Source organism: Macrobrachium nipponense, chromosome 4 (assembly GCF_015104395.2).
Source record: "Macrobrachium nipponense isolate FS-2020 chromosome 4, ASM1510439v2, whole genome shotgun sequence".
NCBI lineage: Eukaryota > Metazoa > Arthropoda > Malacostraca > Decapoda > Palaemonidae > Macrobrachium > Macrobrachium nipponense.
In genome coordinates this window covers 72732620-72754928 of record NC_061100.1, presented here as the reverse complement: position 1 = coordinate 72754928, position 22309 = coordinate 72732620, and positions in this window count along the sequence as shown.

Below are 22309 nucleotides of genomic sequence, written 5' to 3'. Positions count from 1 at the left end.
TCCCTCACACCCTCATAATTTTCTTGTAGGTATTGGTGTTGATTGCGAAATAGTGTAGTGTAATGACTGGTTATACAATGATTTATTATCTTTTCACTTTTGCAATTTCCTACACAAATTTTATACACTACAAACTGTTTGGTATATTTGTATAGGTAGCAAATCAAATGTGCCTCGTGCTTGGCAACCAAACAATGCTTCAAATGGAGACATTTCAATGGAATCACTGACCACAGTACTAATGTTATGTCTGACTATATCTATATATCTACCCCAGTTTCTATCATTTCCTCCTATAGTCTTCCAGAGAGCTTGGGGCAGTTTTCTGTTTCCTCGTTCACAAAACCCACTAGCTTCAGGTCTGGATGGAATAATTGTTACTTTCTGTATCCCCATGAATTCTGCTAAACCCTCTAAGGTCCTGCTTACAAATTCTCTACCATTGGCGGTCAACAAAACCTCGAGTGAGCCTTATCTGCAGATGACCCTATTGAAAAATGCTACAACTACTTCCTCGGCCATTTTATGCTTAAATGGAAAAATTTCTGCTATCCATATGTATTCCCTGAAAAGGTTTACTTGGTATCGGATATGACCCTGATTTGCAAGAAATTACTCTTGCGGGTTTGCAAGCATTGCACACCCTACACTTTTTCACAAACTTTTCCACATCTGTCCACATATTTTTCCAGATATACTTATTACGCATCCTATTATACGTTTTCTATCCCCAAATGTGGACTACCAAACTTGCAATGTACTATATCTAAAACTACTGGAATTAGAACTTTCGGAGTCACGATCTGTGTTGTGTCTCCTTTACTTTTTTCACTAATCATTAATTTATATCTAATTTTCCTGACCAACAGATTGCCTCCTAATACTAAACCTGACTGATTCCCCTCTGAGGAACGCTTTTGCGTCTGCCAAAATTTTATCCTCATCTTGCCTTTTCTCTATGAGACTGATATCCCATGGTATAGAATCACTAGTAACTACCCCAACTTGAAATCTTTCTGTATCATAAAAACTACTAAGGGCATCTGCAACTACATTCAACTTGCCTTCTATATATTTGAGCTTTGCATCAAAGTCCCTGATAGTCAAGAACCATCGAGCTCTTTTGGGTAAGAGATCGGGCTTATCAAAGAAATCTAATAATGGCTTGTGGTCTGTAAGAACTTATACTTTATTCCCTATTAGTAATATTTTAATAACTAAACTTGATACTGTTGCAAAGGCTTCCTTATCTATGGTAACCATTAGTCTTTCATTAATGCCCTTTGTCCTAAATTTCCTACTATAATAGGCTATTGGATGGAGCTATCCTTCAACTTTTTGCATAAGGCAAGCACTAATACACTCCTGACTGGCATCAGTCACTAATGTGAAAGGTTCGCTGAAATCTGGAAATTTCAGAACTGGGGGATTCATTAATGCTTCCTTAACTTTCTGAAAAGCTACTTGTTGCCGTTCTCCCCAATAAAATTGAAAGTCCTCCCACTAAAAATCTCTTAAAGGAGCTGTTATGCTAGAAAACCCTATAACACATCTGTGAAAGAACGACACCATCCCAAGGAATGACCTAATTTGCTTCTTTGTCTTAGGGACAGGAAAATCTACAGTTGCCTTGACTTTATCATAATTTACTCTAACTCCCTCTTTAGATATGACATGACCTAAATATGTATTTTGCTTCCTCAAGAAGGAACACATAGCCAACTTAATATTCAATCCTGCTAACCTAAGTCTCCTAAGTACTTCTTTAAGCACTTCCATGTGGTACTTGATCGAGTCTGTTGCAATCAATATATCATCCATGTACACAAAGACATTTTTACCCAATAGCCCGTGCAAAACTGTGTTTACTAACCTTGTAAAAGTCATAGGACTACCTGACAAACCAAAAGGCATTAGCATAAGTTCAAAATGTCCCTTGGGCACTGAAAAAACAGTATATTCCTTGCTATTTTTGCTAAGAGGGACCTGCAAAAAAAACCTGCGCTAATATCAATTGAACTATAAATATTATGTCACCAATTCTACGAAAAGGTCTGGTATGTACACGACTGGATAACGGTCAGTAATTGTTTTCTTGTTCAAACATCTAAAATCGACGCATACTCGGACAGATCCGTCCTCCTTAGCCACCACCAACAGAGGAAAGTTGTATGGAGGCGCATAAGGTCTAATAATTCCTTCCTCTTCCAATTTACTGATCTCTTTCTCTACCTGTTCTCTGATTTGGAAATGTATGCGGTATGCAGGAATAAAAATGGGTTTCATACCTTCCTCTAGATTCACCTTATGTTCTAACACATTAGTCAGTCCTAACTGTCCCCTTGTAGGCCTACTGTGTCCCCAAATTCCACCAAAAGTTTGCTTACCGCTTCTATATGCTCTTTGTTGTCTGCATCAGCTAAATGTTCCTTAAAGATTTTCTTCCTTGATTGCATTTATGCCTCTGAAAACTCAGTTTTTCCCTCTACAATAGCCACTGAACCACTATAATTTTTTCCAATCTTGGCGGTCTACCACATAAGTGTTCTTCTGATATTTCCTATATGTATCATTACAGTTCAATAATTCCACCCATGTAGCACCAGTGTTTGATACTCTGTTCACCGATACGGTGTTAATAATCCCTCTTAGTTTCTCGCTACCGTCAATTATGCATACCTCTTTGAGCTTTTTCACTTTCCTCAGTCTGACTTTCCCCATAATCTTTGTACCTGGATTTAAAATAACATCATTTGATAAAACTCCTTTATATTTATTTGTGGTCATAATACATGGCATCTTCTTGTTCCACATCCCCATAAATATCACCCTTATTTATACCAGTATCCCTTATTCCATCCACCATAACCTCAATAACAAAATCACCATCATATTCCCACAATTTGCCACAATTGTCACCATTATCCCTATTACAACCATCATAACCGTCAACACCATCGCCAGTATTCCCCATATCATTGGTATGCTCACCGAAACTACCGCCAGTATTCCACATGTTAACCTCTATATCCTCTGTTTCACTGATATCCTTATATGGGATAAAAACACTAACACCTGTATGGACCAATATCCTGTGTCTCCTACATGCAAGATGGTCCAGTAAAAGCCTGTTGCCCAGCACAACCCCTTTTATCACCAAAAATCGTTCTATCAGTACTCTATCACCCAGAGTAAATTGTATTCTTTAAAAACCAAGGTATTTAATCTATGGGCTTGCACATCGCACACGGTCTCCGTTGAGGGTTTCAAAGGGTATTGGGAGAACATGGACTGATACAGATCATTGGCCATTAAGTTCACTGAAGAACGTCTATCAATAAAAATTTGGATCTTCACATCCACCACTATTCCATTTACTATTGGCCTGGGCTCTGGGGCGTTCCCCACGAGAACACAATTGCATGTACAAGTCATCTGTACCCTTTCTGTTGATCGGCTTTCCAAAAATTTCGCCAATCTCGCTGCCCCTTTGAGTAACTAGCCTGGGAAGTTCTCATATTGTAACTCCCGAATTTCTGAGGTGTGGGTCTTTCATCTTTTCGTTTCTTAGGTGGACAGGACTGCCAAAAGTGATCTGCACTTTTGCATATTCCACAATCTTTGACTCTACATATTTTCTTTGTTTGCCCTGGTTTATTACAATTGAAGCGACACAACTGCTGTTGCCCTTGATCCATCAATTCTCTCTTATATTCCACTTTTGCACACAAACGGGGAGAAGGAAAATCTGAGTCTCTTTGTATTGCATTTCTTGGGCTGGTCCCATTAAAAAATATATTATCCCCTGTGGGACATCTGGACATGTGTTTCTGAATTTGGGAATAAATCAGTTCCTCATCTGATGTGGGTTCAATCTTTTCATCAAAGCTATCTACAATGGCGTCTGGGACATCGTGTAGAAGCATGGAAAAATGTATTATTTTCTGTAAATGGTTAAGTGAGATTTTATCACCATTTACCCATGTGGAGTTTTCCAATTTCTGAATCCATTCTCCCACTGAGTAAAAAAGTTTTGAGCTATACTCAATAAGGTTTTCATTACCTTTCCTAAAGACCTCTTAGGTCTCTCACTATATCTCTGTGTTCCTTTGTTCTATAGGCTGCCCTCAGAAATGCTTGTAATTTGGTCCATGACAGACATTTTGTTTATTGGAAACTACAGCATCTAAATGACAAATCCCCTTTATTGAAATCTAACAAGGCTTTTGCCTTTGTGAACGCCTCTGCATTATTTTTAATTCCCCTGGCATTTAAATAGTTATTCACTCCCTCTATAAAAATTTGCACTTGTTGGGACAGAGCGCCATCAGCAATGCCTCGAAAAGGGCTGACTCCTGTATTTATGTTAGTTATCTTATGCACCAAAGTTTGACTGTTACCTGCTTCAGCCCTTTGCCTTCTTTAGGGGGACTCTTATAATTCAGGATTCGTCCTGATCTCAATAACATCAATATATTTATCCCCACACAGATCACCAACACCAAAGTAATAATGTATTATTCACCAATAAAAGAAAATTGCATGCACCAATTCCCAACACCACATATTTCCCCAGTAAATATCCCCCAACTCTCTGGGACGAGATCTACTCTTTCACTTTTGAAGGCCAAGGTTATTAGCTGTTCGTAACTATTACAAGGTCAAGAGCTGGTTGACAGAAAACGGGAAGAGGCAAGTGTAAGAGAAAATGTAACACAAACCTTTGTTGGTTGGCAAATGCTGATCCTAGTATGATCGATCAGCAGCCTCTCTCCTTTTGCTCACATGCAAAAATGAAACATGTCGCACTGCATATTCCTGTGTATTGAGATTAAGAGCAACCCACTACCGTTCTTTGAATGCCACAGAGACACAAAATGAAATAAGCCTGTGTGCAAATTAACATAAGAAAAATAAAAATTAAGGAACATATATTCAACACTTACATCATCATTAAGGAACAGCAAATTAAACATGGTGAAGTCATCTACTCTTGCATTAGCATGTATATATTTTGTTACACTTATGACCGCACGTAATTCTTTCACTTTAATCCCCTTAAGATCAACCCCATTTACTTATTCTATGTGGTCGAACGAGGCCTCCGGTTCGGATTCGTTCCACAGTCGGATGAGGGTGCCCATGCTTCTGAGGGTGGAGTGTGATGGTCAGAATGTAGAGGGCTGTAAGCCAGCATTAGCCATAGCCAGCTAGTGAGCCCTTGTTGCTGCTTTCTCTGCACTTTCTGCTTCGTTCTCTGGCCTTTCTGCTGCTTCCTTTCTCTTTTGGAATTCTCTTTTTTTCTCTTTCTCCACTCTTTCAAATGTTTCTCTTTTCTCCTGGAATTCTCTTTCTCTTTTGCTTTCTATCCTTGCCTTTTCCCGCTCTTCGGCTACCCAAGTAGCTAATTCTTGCCCCCTTTGACCTGCGGCCTTCCTTGTTTCAGTAAAAGCCTTAATATTTTCTAAGAAAGAATTGTTCGTCATTTTGAAGGAATGCGTTAATAAGTGTATGTACGGGATATTCCTAAGGGGGACCACAGGCACTAAGCCCTGGAATGACGTACCTAGGACGGAATAACACAACTAAATTCCACGAAGGTGGAATGATAAATTCTCTGCAAGCAAAAAGGCAGAATTACTCAACGTCCATGGGTCCTAAAAGTCACCGATTTACGAGATCTGAAATGGATTCCTCAGATGAGAATAGATTACTGCTAAACTCGTTACTGTACTGAAAAGGGGAGGAATTTCATACAGCCACTTTTCTAAGGAAACACAGCTCTTAATCAAAGGATCTTTATAAGGGAAACACAGCTGTGGGGATGAATGAATCACCATGGAGGGTCGCACAAGCACTGATAAAGGAAGAAAATGAAATATAAATAGACTGCCACCAAATGTTCCTTACTCTATCTTTTCATCCTGAGATATTACTTTGTAAGAGCGCAGGCGAAGGGAGTCGACTTCTTCTGGGCACAGAGCTGCCAGGATTAATGGAGTACAGGGTTAGACTGTCCCATCGTTACTGCGGATATTTGTGACGTCATTGGTAGGTGGCCATAAAAGAAAACCAAGAAAACAAATAATTTAAGGGTCACTATGGGAATTGTCTGCACACACCCATTCTCTATCTCTTTCACGACCTTGTGTGAGAAAGGTCCCCATTAATCAGCAGGTACTGGAAGATAGTTTCCTTGTTCTTCACTCTGGTGGGGTCAAACACTGACTGATGACTTTTTTTTACCTGAACCTCGGTCAGATCAGCCACGTGACTTCATGCGCGAGATTGTCCTATTTTGGTCAGAAGTGGTCTAACCCTGTACTCTATTAATCCTGGGAGCTGCCACGCTGGACACACAGACCCAAGAGTCGAAAGTGGGGGAGGAGGAAGGAGCTCATAAGGCTTTGGGCTCTGAACTCGGGAGCCTCTGAGAAAGGAGTGAGAGCGACACGCTTTCTCCCGCCAGTTTTATGAATTCAGGTCTTACCTGAGTCTGTCTTTTCTGGCGGGTCTTGGGACCCAACATCCCGATGAATCTGCAAAAATACGGAAAGCGGCAGCGAGAAAAAGGAGCAAAAGACGTTTGAGATGCGTAAGAGAGAGAGAGAAAAAAGGAGAATCAGGGGCGTGTGCTTTATGAAAATATTAAATGGGAGAGGAAAGGGGGGATTCATAATAATAGTTGAGTACAAGCTTTCTCAACACTTATTTCATGTCTCTCTCTCTCTCTCTCTCTCTCTCTCTCTCTCTCTCTCTCTCTCTCTCTCTATGTAGCCTTCATTAAATCATATCCACCTCTTCAACTTACGAACGATTTTATAGTTATTCTTACCCGGAAAGGGTAAAAACTGACTCTGATGCGACGTCAGAGCAACAGCTGCAGTGCTGATGGCTAATAAATGATCTCATCCATCACCCATTAAGATGATTCTTCACGCTAAAACCTCGTTACGAAAGTTAGCGAAGGAAAAGAGGAAAACAAACAATCGCTGTGCAGCATGAGTCCTCGTTTTTTCATGCATCTTCTAATATTGATTTTATTCCCCCTGTTAGGGGTTTTCCTGAAAAGGTCGAAGGGTAAAGTAAAGGTTAAAGAAAGTCGTGGAAAGTGGAAGTGGAAATAGAATTCCTTTGCGTAGCAACAGATGGGAAGAATGATTGACGAAATTATTGTAAACTTAGAAATTCTAATAATAAAAATTCAAGTGATATTATTTTTTTATTTTTATTTTGCTCTATCAAAGTCCTCCAATTCGACTGGGTGGTATTTGTAGTGTGGGGTACCTTGTTGCATCCTGTCTCCTTAGGAGTCCATCACTTTTCTTACTATGTGCGCCGTTTCTAGGATCACACTCTTCTGCATGAGTCCTGGAACTACTTCAGCCTCTAGTTTTTCCAGCTTCCTTTTCAGGTATCTTGGGATCGTGCCTAGTGTTCTTATGATTATCGGTACAATTTCCACTGGCATAGCCCATATCCTTCTTATTTCTATTTCTAGGTCTTGATACTTATCCGTTTTTTCCCTTTCTTTCTCTTCAACTCTGGTGTCCCATGGTATTGCGACATCAAAGGGTGATTCTTTCTTCCTGATTTTGTCAATCAACGTCACGTCTGGTCTATTTGCACGTATTACCCTATATGTTCTGATACCATATTATTTTTATTATTATAATTATTATTATTATTCAGTAGATGAAACATTTTCTTATGAAACAATGGAAGGACAGAAAGAAGAAAGAAGAGAACCCACTGTTAAAGAAACGTTATTAATAGCTTAATAAATAGATAAATATTTGTGAAAATGCAAGGAGAATAGTGTCAGGTTAGTAATGCATTGCATCTTCCCTTGAACTTCCAATTATGTGATATCCTCTGAGAGGCAGCTCCACTGTCCAACAGTGTGAACAATAAAGAACCTCTGGAAGTGAGAAGTTCGACAGTGTGGCACATAACTGCTAATATTAGGAAATAATAACCTACCACCACGAACCATTCTTTCTAAAAAGGTATATCTCTGGCAGAAGCAGACAACCACAAAGGGAGAACAGTATTCTATTAAAGGAAGTACACATGACCTGAAACAGGTTTAATTCCTTTTAGAATTTTTATAAATATATGAGGCCTTACCAACAATACCTAACTTTCGTGTTGTATTTGCTGAAACTTTCATTAGATGTTTCGCAAAAGTTAGATGTGATTCAAAAGTTACACCAAGAAGAGCAAAGTTCCATCCATCAGGGAGGACGGAGTAGAAAATCTGTGCGAGATATGCTTATCAATAGTATTTTCGTTTTGCTGGAGTTCTGCCTCATACCCAACGGACTACACAATTCCCTGATCTAATTCATGTCCCGATGAAGTCTGAGGGTAGCTTCATTTCTCATAAGTGGAGACTTTACTACACCTACAAGTGCTGCATATCGGCATGCTGAACATTTTTTTTCAAAACAACAACCATATCACTTGTATATACTAGATACAACAGTGGACCAAAATCTTCTGACACAGTAGGTCTTGGTTCACTAAGATCCTATCCACAGCAACCTGCTGCTGCCTACCTGTAAGGAAATCTTGAAGTAATCCTAAAATATATCGGCCCACTCCTAGATTCTGTAGTTCATAGATGAGTTCTTTGTGATTTACTAAACAGAAAACAGCCTTAAAATCTATTTGAATTACTCTGCACCCAAAACCTTTATCAAGGATCTCTTACAAATGACATGTCAAGTCTAAAAGATCATCCCAGGTACCTAACTGCTTCTTGTATGCATATTGACTATCAGCTAACAATCCTTTCGATTCCATATACCTATATGACGGCTTTAAAAAATAAGTTTTTCAGCAACTTTGGAGAGCACAGCGAGAATAAAGATTAACCTGTGGTTACTGCAGTCAGCAGATATGCCACTCTTTGGAACAGGCACTGTATTGCTAAGCTTGCACTTATCTGCAAAGATACTACATTGGCATAAAAATCTATAGCATCTACTAATCTTGGGAGAAATCATCCTAGAAACTGTCAGGATTTTCTCCACCCTAGCTATCAAGATTATCCAGAATTTTCTTACATGACTTAGAACAAAATGCAAATCTTGTAAGAATAGGTTCAGAATGATAAATATCAGGGAGAGGGACATGTTCAACTAATAGCTCATCTTCAAAAGCTTGATGAAATAGTTCATCCTTTTCCCTAGGGCCAGTAACCAATCTTTGATGATCTGTCAGTAATGATGGAATGGAAGACGAGCCTGACTCAAAGATAGATTATGCCAATTTGGTCCACCACAACTGAGGCTGAGTAATTCCTTGAAATTTCCTCTTTAAAGAATCGTTGTAATTTATTTTTACTGTATAGTAAGTTCTACTCGCAGCACAGTGAGACTCCAGAAAACGTTGTAATTTTCATTTGAACGATTTTGTCTCGATGCATTGAATTTGGTCTGCTTTTTCTTAGACTCGATGGCTGGTCATTGTCCTAAATTTGATGATCTTTCTAGAGACATACCTCATTAAAATAGCCTGCAGCATTTCATTTAACTTATTCTAGGGATCAGGTTCTAATAGAGCATCAGAAATATTAAGTTCCTGACACACTTCTATAACGTGATCCCAGTTGGCTCTGGATTTCAGCCTGACCATTTTTTTAATGGTGGAATTAAGAATGATCTGATTGACAGATATGTCCATCCTAATGGCGCAAGTATCAGAAGTGCCTATATATTTACAGACCTTGGACTTTACAATAGCTGGAACTTCTGTGAACATCAGGGCTAATCTATTACCAGAAATGTGAGTGGCTTCCTCGATTAGCTGGACAAAATTGGAGGATACACAGAACTCAAGAGTAGACCGGCCATGTTGAACTGTGGAATTTGTATTTAGCCACTCTCTGTGCTTTGCATTACAGTCTCCACATATAGCAAATGAAGCTTTTGAATCCCGTGATTGAACCATACTAATCCTTTCCAAAGGAGTCATATATAGAATCGTCGATATTTGGACTCCAGTAAAAAGCAAATAAGCAAACATTGTAGAACTTACTGACAATTTTAAAACAAAGAACTTCATGGGAACTACAACCAATTTTTCTGACGATAAATAGGTTATCCATACTTAGCGTACATAGCCATACCTTGTGTATCAGAGCCATCAAACCTAGGGAATAAAAACTCAACCTTTGACTTTTTACTACATACAAGAGTGTCAGATAAGAACATCAAATTGTATTTATGGGCACAACTCTGGAAATCAAGAAAACTTGCCTTTAAGCCCCAAATATTTGAGTACAGTACTCTGCAATTTTTCTTACAATAATAGTAACAGGCTCAGGGTTCAGCTCAGTGTCTTCCGAATGAATTAAAATTAACAACATAAACTCTGTATCAAATCTAATAAATAGACTCATAACAATAGTAACAACTGACTTATAAAAAATAATACCATCAACAATGCCAGTTTTTACATTCTTTACAAAAATTCTGTTGAGAGTATAAATAAACGTCACCATACATCATTGGAAAAAGCGTCAGAAGCAAGTGGCCAATAAGGTGGGGCTGGCACGCCTTGCAAGGCAAAAGAAATCCGCCATGTTTGGGAAGGACAGTCAGGATAGATTTAGAAATAAAATACTCGGAAAGAAAAGATTAGGTAAAAGACAAAGGCACTTTCCTGATAATCCACCAAACAACTTCTGCTTTTTTATCAACCAGTCCTTCGAAAAAACAGGAATGTGAATAAAAAAGAGGATAAATATCTGCTTGCATACCCTCAGGTAAGGGAACTCAAACCCAAGACCATGGAGGAACACGGTACAATGGCTATGGCACAGTCTGGAGTTGGAGAACAAGGTTTGTTCTCTTAGAAAGGTTACCTACCAAGGCTAAAGATTTCCTGATAGGCAAAAGGGTTCCTTCTACTCACTCGTTTGATTTCGGAGTCCCCTTCTCCTAAAGAGCATCTTCTACCTTACCTCGTATAGGCAGGGATATCACACCCTGAAGCGAATGTTGCTAAGAATAGCTACATTAGCCCGCTACTAAAAAATTAACTATAGGACTGGAGATCGCAATTTATGTACAAATCATATACCATTGTGCATGCATGTATAAGCGCATGTCTGCATGCATACGTTATGTTGTAGCTTATATAAACTTTATGTCATCTGTAAGTTCTGGCGTCCTCAAGTGAGTTTTGAAGGTGTCCAGGGATGGAAGATTTAAAATAAAAATAACGAAGAATCTCGTTTCCTTGTGTTCTCCAGCCTCCCCCATGATCATAGCTTACATCACAAGCAATCTACTGAACGACACTTGTCAGACTGTTGCTGTCAAAATGGCCAGTTGAGTAATCAAGCCAAATGCATTATCTGAAATTATTTTATGAAGTTAACCTCTTTTTAGCAACAAAGTAAGGTTCCATCTTATTCTTTGTTTTTGGGTTTTTCTTTTAATAAGATTCAAAACGTGTTTTTTCAGTGTAAAAGGAACGGTATAAGAAGTTACAAGAGAAATAAAGAGATCTAACTTAAAAGGTCGCCCATAACTCAACAGTTAAATGGAATTGTATAATTATTGCTGATATCCACACTTATTAATGAAAAAAAAAAGTGAACTCTAACTGTGAATGAGGATACTCTTAAAGTCATCTCCAAACTAGTTAATCCGTATAGAATTTTTCATTATAATAATTCTACAGCAATATTGCATTGGTATTTGCTAATGAAAAATTCAATGCGATTGAGTAACTATGAGAGAGAGAGAGAGAGAGAGAGAGAGAGAGAGAGAGAGAGAGAGAGAGAGAGAGAGAGAGATAGGATGGGGGGCGCTGGATAAGAAAGATACATTTCTTTCGAAAATCCTATTAAATTTCTATATGCTAAGACTATTAGAACCAAATTCTGTAAAGAAAAAAATAATATCTTGAGGAAAAATCAGTGGGCTGTGAAGGAATAATCTAAACCCCAGTTATAATTGAGAAATTGATTGAGAGTCAGAGGGAAAAAAGCAAATATAGTGTACGTGTCAGAGAGGAGAGAGAGAGAGAGAGAGAGAGAGAGAGAGAGAATACATGGACTATAATGACTTTTATCAGCATCGTTGTTACGATGTTCGCTGAGATGTTGAATCCGTGGGATAAATTAAATCCTAGTTCTGGCAAATTCTTTCTCTCTCTCTCTCTCTCTCTCTCTCTCTCTCTCTCTCTCTCTCTCTCTAGCATCCTTATAATAATCTTTCATATTTCTTCTCCAGTTATCTCCTCCATCTTCGCAAATTCAATTATTTTCTTTGACTTTCTCCAAACAGTTCCAGCATCGCCGATAACAGTCATCTAAGGAACATTTCGCTCCTTCCTAAGATTCCTGAAGATGAAGAAGATTGGGCTTCGTGACGAGGAATCATTAACGAGAACAAATTATACTGACAGAGACGTATTCAGGCGAAGATGGAATGATATTTTCCCAGCAATTCTAATTTTCATTGTTTTTCAGTAAACGAACATAAGCTTGATCTTATATGAAATCCATAATTTTCTTTATAGCTTTACAGTTACGGATGTAAATTCTAATAATCACGGAAGGAATTCCACAATACTTCACATAGGAACGTTGAATTTAATGACGACACATTTTAGCGTAGTTCCATTATGGCAAACCCACGCAGTCTATTGCTATATTGCATGCTACATCTGTTTTTCATGTAAATGTACTCGCATGTATGGGCGTTCGTGAGGAATATATTGGATATTATTTTTGTCAAATGTCTTAATGTTTGAAAATGTCAAAATTGGAGATGGGTTTACACAAGTTTGTTGTATTTAATTTGCTCCCTTTCTCTCACGGTTCTTTACTGGCCTACATTACTCAGCAGCATGGAAAATAATTCCATTCTAATTATTCTGCTCTACTTTCTTTTTCTTTGTTTTCGTTTATAGATCCTTTAAGGTTTCTTGCTTTATTTATTATTACTTGTTAGAGTCTCAGAAGGCTTAGGAAGACACAGCGCAGGTTTCTTACCTCATTAACACACTAGTAAAAATATACATAAAATTGCAAGTTAAGTATTTGACTAATAATCCAAGTATGAGCCTTTCTTGAATCTTCTAACCCACAACTGGGGTTCTGGGCCCCACACCGCTTCTGTTCACGGCTCGGTTTCTTCAGCCTCTCTCCTCTCTGCTTCTATGCTTCTTCAAAGGAAATTGTTCCACCTACCTCAGGCAGAGGATTTGCTACTGTCCCGCCTGGTAGTGGTCCTTATTGGTTGTAGATTATCTATGATGTCCCTTGGGTGTGATCGATTGACTTAATTCTTCCCCTTGTGGGTGGAACTAATGACATCACTGGAACTGTTTAGTTTCCGGCAAAAGATCAAAAGCTAAGTCACAGGTGAGAATTTTAATGAGTGCGCTTAGATTAGAACTTTCTGCATGTTATGGCTATTGTTCAAGACTCTTCCTGTGACTAATTCTCTCTCTCTCTCACTCTCTCTCTCTCTCTTTCTCTCTCTCTCTCTCTCTCTCTCTCTCTCTCTTTCTCTGTCTATCATTTGTCTATTAATGGTTCTCTCTCATTTCTTTTTCTCTCTTTTATATTTACGCTATTCCTATTTGACATTCTCCTAGCTATCATTACATAATCATCCTTCATAATGCTATGAAAATAGAATGATGGAGCTCATCATCAAGTACTTTTTGTGTTTTCTACAAAATATGTAGTTTTTTCACCACTGAAACGTTACATTTAAACTTGAAGGTTGATCATTTGATCACAGTGATCAACTTAACATAACTTTAAAGTGACTGGAAAGTACTTCATTGATTAGTACTGAAAATGATGGGCATTATAGTTCACAAACAGCGACACGAAATATCTATTGTTCAGATGAAAGTGAAGATAGAATTCCGTGCAATCAAAGACATCTCTTAAAGTTAAGCCAATAAGCAGTTATTACTGTGATCAATAAATCTAATCAATTCTCATGACAAAAAATCTAATCAATTGTCACACGGGTTTTGCAAAAACACTTCAAGACACCTCATGTTCCTTGTCGAACTACAAAGTGGAAATGAACATTTGAACATTACTGGAAGGCTGAACATCCGTTTGTGTCATGTTTCTGCATTCACTGTGTACCTGTTACCTCACGTTTAACCTCTTCAAGGTAAGTTGTAAGTGGGAGGGCCAAAGTTCACACTGACTCTTGTCATTGTCATTCAAGATTAAGCCAGGGTCGTGCTGGAACAAGCTCTTACAATATATGGAATTGGAAGATTCTGACCGTGTTTCGTTTGTATTGTTGAGACTTGATCACTTTTGATACAAACTATGGACGCAAACGCGGTGTCTCAGACCATATGGTTCAAGTGACGCCGGTGACACACAAACAGCGGACGGGGAGACGCTCTGTGGGTGGTAGGAGTACATTAGGTCTCCAACTTGCCTACAAAATACGAGCTAGTTGCTTATGACGTCACATATGCTGCTGGGTAGTGCCGTAATGTCCACATTTATGTTGTCTGTTTCCTTGTGCGAAAGGGGTAGTAAAACATCACATAAAAAAAGTTTAAAAACTTATCAAATTATGATTCAGCGAATAAAAAGTTTCAAGCACATTCAGAAACACAAAGCAGTGTATTTCACATTTTTCCCAAACTATTTTCCTTATTTTATTGTACGATTTGCTCTTCCTTTATCCATGTCAGCATTTTATTCAGGTATCTCATCCTACGAAATAGGCAGAGTTTTGCAAAAAAAAAATTTATAAGATAAGATAAGAAATAAATAAAAAAGCAAATTACCTCGTTTGGTACATCATTTAATTTCAGGTGCTGCCTTTTTTATCTAATGTTTTCCTTTCCTCAGCATCACCAATAACGACTTTGAAGATATCTCTCACAGAGCTCAAGTGATTCGGACTGTAAGTTGGCTCTGGTTAATTTTATGATTCCGAAAATCATGACCACACTGACTGTCATTCACTTTTTGACCTGAATGCGGATACTGCACTGAAAATTCTTGAACAATATAATGACCTGTATACTGCAACGATTCTTGCCCTACTACATCAGAGATTTTGAGTTTCTTTGATCTTACATCAACCTATCCATATACTCTGTAGTGTTGTATTATATAGATCTACGTGTACATTTTCGGTGCTGCTAATTGTGCAAATTTTTTATGCAAGTTCACGCTTATTATAGGATTTGATCTTGCTTGAAGCGTTTGTTGACACTAACTCGGCTGCTGTTAAGGAACCGTTATTCTCATGTTTCTTTATTTTATCTGTGTTTGTTTTATCACCAATTAGTGTATCTTTCTTATAGAGAAGGAGCTTTCTAATTCTATATTATAATTTAAAGCAACTGGATGATCGTGCGATCTACTCATCTGTCTACTGCATCCCCAAAAAAGGTTCCGGTGGGTCCTTTTTAAACTTTCGGATTAATGTACATTCTACATGATAATTTGTGGTCAGCATCTCATATACTTGGTCCTTATATAGTAAAATTATAAGATCACTCTTATTTGAAAGCTGTCAAGACTGCTTGACTTTAAGTGACTCATCTGATAGCATTTTATTCGAATGATACCTTCCCAGTGAATGTAATATAAATAATCAACACATAATTACGTGTGGAACAGAAATAGATTTCTGACTCACAACGGGATCGAACCTAGGTCTTTCAATCGAAAGGCAAGGGAGCTGCCAAAACTAAACCACAATGTAATATAGATATATATATATATAATATATATAGATAGATATACATATATATACGTATCATATATTATATATATATATATATATATATATATATATATGCTTAAATATTGTACATGAATATAGGTAACTATCAGACGCTCCATGGCTCTGATGGCGGTACCCGATCATGAAGAAACTAATATACGAACAATCAGCCTGTTACTAAAAATAACACAGAACGAACAGATAAGCATCTAATAAAGCCAATATGTCAACTGCAGAATTGGTAAAAGCGTAGCACTCTAAGAATTTATGAAAAATACACCTTACACCTCCAAAATAGTGTTATGGTTCTTAAAATAGAATTTTCTCAATTGTTTCTCATTAATCATATTTTGGCTAAATAGGGGGACTGAAGGCAATATTTCTTATGGCAATGGGTTATCTGGACAGCTTTACTTCAATGCACTCAAGGTCTGCGAAGTCATTATGTACATTGCCACAAAGAGTGCGGCGCCTAACTGCTGATTGGCTTACCTTTAAGAGGACATCTACGATTACAAATATTTCTGTCTTCACTTTGGTTTTAACTGTAGATATTTGGTTATGCTGGTTGCGAACTCGTAAAGTATAATGACTATCATTCTCAGTACTAATCATTTACGTAAATTCATGATCTTTTAAAAATACCCTATGTTCATCATTGTAATCAAATGGTCAAACTTCAAGATTACACCCTTGAAAAGTTCGTAGCATCATAGGGAGTGTTGACAGTAGCGTGGCTAAATAAAATTACTCTTATATAAGGTGGTCACCCAAGAGGCGTTAAGCATAATGGATCACTGAGTAGAAGCAATACATGCTATAACAGATATAACTGCCATAGCTGGGAGAACTGCTCAGAATGTTTCCGAATGATGTGAAGTGGAAACTGTTTCCATTTTCTCCACGCCAAGGATGCGGAAGCAAACACCGGAGCCGTCTATTGCTAAGTATATAACTGTTCAACTGAAGCAGAGAAGACTGTTTCGTCATTTTGTGAACCCTATGGTCGTTTTAGCAGAGGATGACGTATATTTAAATGAAATAAGTATTAACATACACGTATAACCTGAAATAGAAAAAAAATAAAAAGAAAACAGATGAAGGATGATTGTCAAATACATACATACATACATACATACATACATACATACATACATACACACACACACGCACACACACACACACACACACACATATATAGAGTAGATAGATATATGGAGAGATATAGGGGATATATGATATATATAATAGATATATAGATAAATATAGAATGTATATATATGTAGGTATATATATATATATCTAGAGAAATATATATATCTATATATGATAGTATGGATATATATGATATATATATATATCTTAAGATATATATATACTATATATATATATATATATATATCTAATATATGTATGTATACATATATTGATATATAGAAATATATATATATTGTTATGACGTACTTGTTCCATCTTTGAAAATGTAGTTTAACACTTTTAAAAATGGCCTTGACTGGAGGGACAACAGTTATCACAAACAAAAAATCTACGACAGAAGGCCGATATTACTGAAAAAGGAGGAATTTACATGAACTCTGGGCTTTAGTTTTAAATGAACTATATTTATATCAAGTTACGGTAGGTCCAGGAACTAATGAAGTGGTTGATTGTCAATCCACAGGAAAACACATGGCTGGAAAATGAACCAGACACAGAGATCAGAATTTGTGGAAAACGGGGTATTTCAATTCAAGCCCTATTCCAAAGGGTTCCCAGTTTCTCCCACAATCAGGCATGGTGTTTGTCTGCAAAAGGATTGCATTCTAGCATCACTACTAAGGCGAGGAACATGTGGGGAGCATTACACACTACTTGCTCATAGCATAAAATATTACAGCCAACTCTAGAGGCATGAAATGAGTGGGGGTTTACCTAGGAAGGACTATTAAGCTGCTTGAATTAACTATGGGATGTTTACTAGCATCACAAGGGAATCAATCACAGTACTGAACCAAAATTGGGGGAGTGCGAAGCTGAACAAAGAAGGGGGGAAAGTTGCCTTGGAATAATGGAAATGAAATATAGACAAGAGGTTAACGATTCCTTGAATGCACTAAATTTATGTATCAGAGTACCTGGAAATCCTGGGTCTGGTAGTCTTCTTATCTGCTGATATTTCTGTGTACTATGGAGGTATAAGAACACTTGTGGGATTCCCCAGGGGGCCCAGGGGACCAGAAGGGGTGAAGTGGAGTCTGCAGGGCTTGAGGAAGTCTGAGGTTCTGAGGAAGTTCTGAGGCAGAGCAGCTGAAGACCTGTCCTTTGAAAATCTTGCCTGAGCCCCCTGTGGAGAGTAAATCCAGAGCAGCCAATGGGAGCAAAGAGGGTTTTAGAGAGAATGGAAGTTCACAGGGGTAACTTGCATATAGGTGTGGATGAATGAGTCTGGCTATAAAGAGGTCTTACCTTTCCTTGGTTCTGGGTTAAAATCCTGAACAATATATATATATATATATATATATATATATTATATATATATATATATATATATATAATATATATATCTGCTGTGTGTGTGTATATATATATATATATATATATATATATATATATACATATATATATATATATATATATATATATATATATATATATATGTATGCAGTATTATAATATATATATATATTTATAAATATACATATATATATATAATATATATAGATATATTATATAAATATTATAATAATTATTATATACTTGTATATATATTATATTATATATGTTGTGTGTGTGTATATTATAATAATACAGTTATATATATTGTACTACTATATTATAAATAATATATATATAATATTATATATGTGGTGTATATGATATATATAATACTGTACATTATGGTATAATATATATAATATATATTATTAATGTATTAGATATATATTAATATTATAGATATATAATATATTATATATATATAGATATATTATGTGTGTGGGTTGTGGTGTGTGTTTGTGTATTATAATAACATATATATATATATGTATATCTTATTAATTATATATACATATAAAATATAATATATATTATATTTATATAATATTATATTATATAAATATTGTATATTATATTAATTAATGTGTGTGTGTGTGTGTGTGTATTATGGTATTATATATAATATATACATATGTATATTATTATATAAATATATGTATATAATTATATATATACTATAATACTATAAATATATAAATATTATATAATATATATATTAATATATATAAATTATGTTATGTATTAATATGAAATATACTATTACAGTAATATATAATATATATTATATATGTTATACATATATGTATATACTATATATAAATATCTATTATGTATTATTATATTTATTTATTATATATTTATTATATTTATAATATATTGTGGATTTTTTTTTTATATATATATTATATTTATTATATATTAATATAATATATATATATATATTATTTTTTTTTTTTATATATATATACAATATATATATATATCTCTATATATATTATATAATAAAACTATATAATATAAATATAATATATATATTAAATATTGGATTAAAAAAAAATATATATATATAAATTATGTATATTATATTAAAAATAAACATATGTATATATATAATATATATTTTTGAAATTAATATATATATTATATATATATAAATATAATATCTATATTTTTTTTTTTATATATATATATATATATTTGTATATGTATATAGGTTTATATATACAGTATATGATATATATATATATACATATATATATATATATATATGTATATATATACATATATATTACATATAATATATATATATATATATATATGATATATATATATATATATATGTGTGTGTGTGTATATATATACATATATATATATATGTTATATATATCTACATATATATATATATATATATATATATTCTATATATATATATAATATATAATATAGGTACATAATATTACTATACATATATATATCTAATATATATATATATATAGATATATTAATATATATATACAATATACAAATGGAACACTGAAGCAGCCCTCGCTCTGAAAATTTGCCCACCATTGGTGTAAGTGATAAAGGTATATATATATATATATATATATATATATATATATATTATATATATATATATATTTTATATATATATATATATATGTATATATATTTATTTATTTATTTATATTAACTTTATTACTTACTGAAGGCCGTATCAGTGGGCCATGACAACTCAAAGGGCCGCACCTTTTAAAATCGAGTGGTGCTCTTTAAGGTAATATAATATATAGACAGCATGGTTAGTAAATGAAAACAAATTCCGAATCCAGCATAAGCAATTTAATGGGGAAATGTTTCTGATCACAATTCTGTTTTGCAATTCGTTCAAAGTCTGGCACAAGGTTGCTGGTAGAAACTAATCAATGCATTTGAGTTTGTGTCTGACAACATGAGAGTGTATTTGGACTTATCTTACTTCATGCAGAAAAAATTCTGCTCATAGATGTAAGTGGAACCAAACATAGAGAATAATCTAGTAGCAAAATTTCTTAAACATGGAAAACATTGAACTGAGAGTGACTTGTAAAACTCTACTAATAGTAAGGGGTAAAACATTTCCTTCAATGGATGATCAGATTCAGTGTCTAACAATTCAAGCTTTAAATCATCAGGTGCTGCATCGGCATCAGGAGAGAAAGGTGAAGTTAATAAGTATAACTCATGTATAAATTTATATTTTATGAACTGTAAATTATATATGATCTTTCACAAAAATCTATTGGTTTTTCTTATAATTTGCTGCAGGCTTCCTCAGGCCGCACAGAACCCGGTGTAGGGCCGCAGTTTGCCTGCCACTGACTTACACAATTGTTGTGTGCAATAATACGGTTACTAACAGGACTTCATTAAAACTGGATGGTAACCAGCGAAGGTGTTTATTAGGAAAAAAGAAGTGACAAGTTTTCCAGGACTCACCAATGACCGGATGCAGGCCCAGCTGCATTTATATCAGTATGGGGGAAAGGATTAAAGTCTTTATGTTATTATCCTCCTTCTCCTGCGTGCCTTGCCCTTATGTCCCAGACCTTTCTATGTCCACCGATCCATCCAGGTGTTCTGATCCGGGTTTTTCTTGTGTTTTTGTGTTTCTTTTCTATTGTAGTGTGTATGATTTTTATCGATTGGCTGTCTTCAAATCCGTTTCCAGTGTTGCTTGCCATTACATTGTTTGTGTACGTTTTCCCAATCTATTATAAGATCTTTTTCCCAAGAGTGCTTAGCGACTGCTAACGTCTGATTTTAGTGCCATATATATTGTATGTGTTGTTTTCTTCGTTCTCTGCATGATTTGCCGATTTCACCAAAGTAACGCTCTTCACAGTTTAGACACGCTGCCATATATAACCCCCTCTTGCCTCTTCCAACTTTTTGTTTCAATTTTATTCCTAAAGGTGTTTTTGTAACTTCCTGTCAATTTGAAATTATCTAGCTCTCTGTTGATGGGTGTAATGGTGTTGTGTGGGACTATGATTATTTTCTTCCCTTTCAAATGTTCCTTTTCTATCCTTTCCCTCGCATAAAAAAGGGAAAATGTTAGGGAAGAAAATTATTACAGACCCGCACAACAGCACCATTACACTCATGAACAGAGAGCTACATAATTCCATGTTGATAGAAAGCTACAGAAACACCATTAGGGATAAGATACTTAGAAGCAAAAAGTTGATAGAGGGGAAAGAATCAAGAGCGCGGGTATATGTGGCAGTGTGTCTAAACCGTGACGAGTTACTCCGTCAAAGGCGGCAAACCATGCAGAGAAGGAAGCAAACAACATATACAAATATAAGGTACTATAATCAGACATCAGCTGTCGTCAAGCACTGCTGGAAAATAGACCATAAAATAGATGGGGAAAGTATGAATATTTTACACAGGAACACAAACAAAACAGCCAGATTGATTGGAGAGAGTGCATTCATAGCATCCACAAAGAATGTAATGGATTTGAAGACAACCTATCAAGAAAAATCATACTCTCTACATTAGATAATAAATACAAAAGCACAAAACCCACTCAGAATATGAACACCGGGCAGGATCGGGAAGCAGAAAAGGTCTAGGTCATGAGGGTGGGGCCCTTGGAGGAATAATAGGTGGAGCCACACAGGAGAAAGAGGGTAATAACAGAAATTAAGACTAATCTTCTCCCCCCAACACAGATACGAATATAGATGGACTTTACGCCCAGTCCTTCTACGGATGCTTGCAATGAGGACAGTTAATCCTAGAAAGCTTGTAACTCTTTTGAATAAATATCTCTGTTAGTTACCATCTAGTTTCAATGAAGTTCTGTTGTTAATATATATATATATATATATATATAGTATATATATATATATATATATATATTATATATATATATATATATATAGATAGATAGATATAGATATATATATGTGTGTGTGTGTGTGTCTGTATATATATATATATATATATATATA